This window comes from Pristiophorus japonicus, unplaced genomic scaffold, assembly GCF_044704955.1.
Source record: "Pristiophorus japonicus isolate sPriJap1 unplaced genomic scaffold, sPriJap1.hap1 HAP1_SCAFFOLD_147, whole genome shotgun sequence".
Lineage (NCBI taxonomy): Eukaryota > Metazoa > Chordata > Chondrichthyes > Pristiophoridae > Pristiophorus > Pristiophorus japonicus.
The window spans coordinates 793,565-798,659 of NW_027251144.1; the positions used below are offsets into that span (position 1 = coordinate 793,565).

A 5,095-nucleotide genomic window follows, 5' to 3' on the forward strand; every position below is an offset into this window, starting at 1 on the left:
CTCCGCTGCACTTTACACAAACATGTCACTGATCCCCACCCACCACCCCACATCCCCATCGTGTTATCTTCCATGTTAGCACAGTGGGGCCGCGGAGGCACCTACTCTCTCCCCGCGGTAAGTGAACTCAGTCAGTCTGTAAAATTAAAGGGGAACAAGTGTCCCGCAAAGGGCAGGGGCAGGAAGAGAGTCTGTAACCTTGCTTTAATTGTTTGTCAAAGGCTACCCGTCCTGTTGTGTATTTCTAGCAGTTTCCTACTTTCACAGGTGGAGATACCGGGGCTGGACCATGCTCCTAAAATACAATGAGGTCGGGATAAATGTTCCTCACATCCTCAGGGCAAAATAAATGATTGAAGTTCTACAATGGATTAATTAATGATGTTTAAATCAACGAATCTTTTTTACCACATGAGATGCATGCTACTCTTTCTTATAAGGTTTTAATTTTGATGGAAGTGCAATTTCCCTGGCCGGAAATCGACCCAGGGCCGCGGTGGTGAGAGCGCCGAATCCTAATCACTGGACCACCCGGGAACGCTGCATCGCTGTATCGTAATGCTTGGTGTCATTATTGTCCTTTTCAATCCACTTGTTTCACACCGAAACACTTCGTAACCTTGATCTGAATTTAACTTCACGTGATTCTTTGAAATCAAATTTAAATGATTGGGTAAAACCACTCCTTATACCACCGAAAAACAGCTTCCATTCCAGGTCAGAGCGGTAACTTCAGTAACAGCTTTTTTCAATTCAAAAAATAAGAATTCATTTAATCACCGTTAAATAACCGATAACCTTTTCCAGGATGAAATAAATAATAATATACTTACTGAGGGACAGTAGTATATTTAATCATTCATTTTCTCTTTACATGTGATGAATTTTTATCCCAATCTCATTTACATGCTGTATGAGAAATTGTAAGTGTTTATGACTCAGTTGTAAAACCATTGATTGTGTGTGTGTCTATTCTTGATAGGAGGAGCACTTGAGACCGAAGTTCCAGTTCGATATATGTATCAATAGAATCGATTTTCACCAGTTCCTTTAAACACAATAACATAATTTATTTTGATTGGACTGGATGGAGGAATATGATCCATGTAAAAAAATTGTTATCGTTTTACTTGTGCTGAATGCTCATAAAAGTATTGGAGTGGGAACTCACTGGATAACAGCAAAGCTTGCAATGTTTGCGGAATATATTCGTGCAGCCAAAATGCACAATGACAACCTGGAACTGTGCGGCACCGAATCCTCGGGGAAAAACATTAAAAGGCTTCGCCCGGAGATGGGTTTGGATTACCCACCTTTCAGTTACCAGCCGAATGCGCTAAACCATTGCACCACAGATACACACTGCAAGACATGCAAAACCAGGGTGTCAGTCAGTTAAAGCTTCAGATTGCTCAGACCGGGATGGAACTTATCCACTCTCAGTTGTACTTTTCCCAACTAAATGATGGGACATTCATTGTGGATGTGTGGAAGCAGTCTGGTCCCGCACACTGCAGACACTTCCATGTCACCACCAACCAGCTCTCCCACAACCGGTGTGATCTACTTTCCAGCCTTTCCAGTGCCTTGTCTGTGACGAAGTATGTTTCAAAAGTTTTGGCACAGTTGGTTCCATGGTGTAATGGTGAGCCCTCTTGACTTTAATCCAGTGATCTGAGTTCAAATCTCAGTAAAACCTAAATTCTTGTTGTCCCAGCTGCTGAAAATTTGGGACAAACAAGTGAAAGACACCTGGTGCTGGTGGGCAGTTTTGTTGCCTTTTTCATTGATGCTTGATCTACAAGTCTAGTTGTCAAATTGTGTGCTCAACCGTCAGTTATCTGCTACAAATCAGCGGAGGACAAATCACTTTGTTGTCTAATGCTGCCTTTGCCTGCACAATGTGTGCTGAGATTATCTGTGCAATATGCATTCCGCAGGATGAATAAAAGCAATGCTTTTTGAAATGCAGGCACTGCATGTTTTGCACTCGACAAAACGTTGCATTTTCTTTTCATTAATTTTACATTAATGCATTGCAATGCCAACGCACTTTTTACGTGGCAAGATCGATAATTAGCAGAGCAGAATGAAGAGATCGCAAAGTTTCTGTTTAAAGAATGAACTCATTCGCGAATATTTTATGGATTTTATTTTTCTGAGGCTATTTTCCCTGTGCTGGGGACACCCTGCGCAGATATGTAAAAAAGCTGGTTTTGTTAAAACTCCAGAGACCGCATGGCAGTGAGCTGGGACAAAAGACCTGTCAATCATCCATTGACAAAAGAGCTGTTGGCCAGGAAGGGGGGCCACTGACAAAGCCACTCTAATTTGTAAAAGCACTTCTCACCTCCATCTCAGAAGGAGACATAGAACAATGAACCCACCAGCTTGGCCAGCCAAGGAGGAGCTGGGGCTTTCCCAACACAAAGGCTCAGAGAGATGCCCAGACTAAGGGCCATCATCCCAATGCATGGGTGGGATGGCCCATCACTGACTAAGTACCCGTGCTTAGAAACAAAGGGGTTTTAAAGATTGGCGGGAAAGATAGGGGTATCAAGACTCCCAGAAAGACAGAGTCCTTTCCACTTTATTTTTAGCTTGGAGCTTGGTGTGAAGCTTGGAGCTTGCAGCTTGTAACTTACGTCTAGAGAGAGCCCCCTCTCCCTCTTGCTCTCGCTCCACCGATCGATGTACCAGAGGAAGGGGCCGCAGTACTGCAGAAGAAGCCACCGAGACTGAAGACCAGGCAGTGACTTCCCACAGCTGAGCTGAGCAAGGAAACGGGCTGCGTGTGGTGGTGAACATGGTCCCGAGTGTCCCAAGCCAGTAACCAGATATCCCAGGCCAGCTAGGTAAGAGCTCAGGGTTTTCTCAGAAGTGAAGATTTTCAGGGCTATTGTGGGGAGGGTAATTCATTGGTAGGGGTGGGGTTAGAATCCACCAGGGAATTACTGCGTGTTACTAGGTTCATTTCTGTACTGTATGTATGTTGTTTGTAACCGGGATTTTATTCTCCACAGAGACATTTCGTTTAGCAGTGCATGTTTTAGCCAGTGTATGTTACACCAAATAAATATACTATGATTTATCCCGAAGCATCCCTTTCCGTGACTCATTTAATTTACACTCTGAATAATAATTCCCAGATCTAGAACTTTCGTAAGGTGGGGGCGATTCAAACCGTCCGTCTGGCAATTCAGCGAGGATCACAAACACTTACAATATTTACGAAAGGATATACTTGCTTTGGAGGCAGTTCAGAGAAGGTTCACTGCGTTGACTCCGGAGTTGAGTGGTTGACTTATGAGAAAAGGTTGAGTAGGTTGGGCCTCTACTCATTGGAATTCAGAAGAATGAGAGGTGATCTTATCGAAATGTATAAGGTAATGAGGGAGCTTGATAAGGTGGATGCAGAAAGGATGGTTCCACTGATAGGGAAGACTAGAACTCGGGTGCATCATCTCAGAATAAAGGGCCGCCCATTTAAATCTGTGATGAGGAGGAATTTCTTCTCTCAGAGGGTTGTAAATCTGCCGAACTCACTGCCTCAGAGAGCTGAGAAAGCCATGACATTAAATAAATTTAAGACAGAGATAGCTTCTTAACTGATCAGGGAATCAGGCTTATGGGGAAGTGGCAGGGATGTGGCCATGATCGGATCAGCCATGATCATATTAAATGGCGGAGCATGCTCGAGGGGCCATATGGCCTACTACTGCTCCTAGTTCTTAAATTCTTATGTTCTCAATAGCGACACACACAAAAATGCTTTGATCATGGTTGCACCTTATCTTCACGTCTGTCAAACAGTTGGCTCGTTGGTCTCGGGCTATGATTCTCCCTTCGGAGTTGTTCATTGAAATTTACGAGGGATCCCAGAGGAGCCCTGATATTGCTCGCAAATTTTGAAATTGCATCGAACTTTTGCAAAGAAGGACTTCCATTTCTGCAGTGCCTTTCAGGAACTCATGTCACCCCAAAGCGCTTTAAGGCCGTTGAGTTATGTTTGAAGTGTTGTAGTTTGGCAAAAGATGTACCCAGATCACCAAACATGTACCTCAAATCTTTGCAAAGGAGTTTGGTGCAAATAATCAGGCGTCTCAGGGACTTGGACTTTCTTTGAATAAGTTCTGCTTTTTCCCGCATTCAAGCTTGAAACAACAACTGGGCTTCCATCTCACGGGAGGTTTGGGGTTGATGTGTGTCGATTTCAATCTTTGAAATTTCACCAAGCAAAGAAACGGTGAATCCAACTGTCCCTGTTAGCATTTAGTTCCTGTTTAATCACAGGAATATCCACAGTCAGGAGCTGAAAAGGAATTCAAACATAACACCGGCTTCGAGACAATCAGAATACTTTGTCACAGACAAGGCACCGGAAGGCTGGAAGGTAGATCACACCGGTTGCGGGAGAGCTGGTTGGCGGTGACATGGAAGTGTCTGCAGTGTGCGGGACCAGACTGTTTCCACGCATCCACAATGAATGTCCCTCCATTTATTTGTGAAACGTACCACTGAGAGTGGACAAGTTCCATCCCGGTCAGAGCAATCTGAAGCTTTAACTGTCTGACACCCTGGTTTGGGATGCCTTGAACCTTATACTTCCATCAGTCTCTGTGGCCCAATGGGTTAGCGCGTTCGGCTGTTAACCGAAAGGTTAGTGGTTCGAGCCCACCCAGGGACGAAGTGTTCAACTGTTTTTCCCCGAGTATTCGGTGCCGCACAGTCCCAGGTTGTCATTGTGCGTTTTGGCTGCACGAATCTGTTCCGCAAATGTTGCCAGCTGTGCTATTATCCAATTAGTTCCCACTCCAATATTTTATGAGCATTCAGTTCAAGTAAAACGATAACAATTTTTTACATGGATCATGTTCCTCCATCCAGCCCACTCGAAATAAATTATGTTATTGGGTTTAAAGAAACTGGTGGAAATTGATTCTATTGATACATAGAAAGAACTGGAACTGCGGTCTCAAGTGCTCCTCCTATCAAGAATCGGCACACACACAATCAATGGTTTTACAACTGAGTCATAAACACTTACAATTTTAAACCATTCTCATACAGCGTGTAAATGAGATAGGGATAAAAC

The 5,095-nt window shown here is 43.9% G+C and overlaps 1 non-coding gene across 1 annotated transcript; it reads left to right on the forward strand.

Annotated features, from left to right (window-relative positions):
• The first annotated feature begins 4,613 nt into the window (after positions 1 to 4,613).
• On the forward strand, positions 4,614 to 4,687 carry trnan-guu (transfer RNA asparagine (anticodon GUU)). Its single transcript has one exon. It is a non-coding gene; the product is annotated as a tRNA-Asn (tRNA).
• Positions 4,688 to 5,095: the final 408 nt, after the last annotated feature.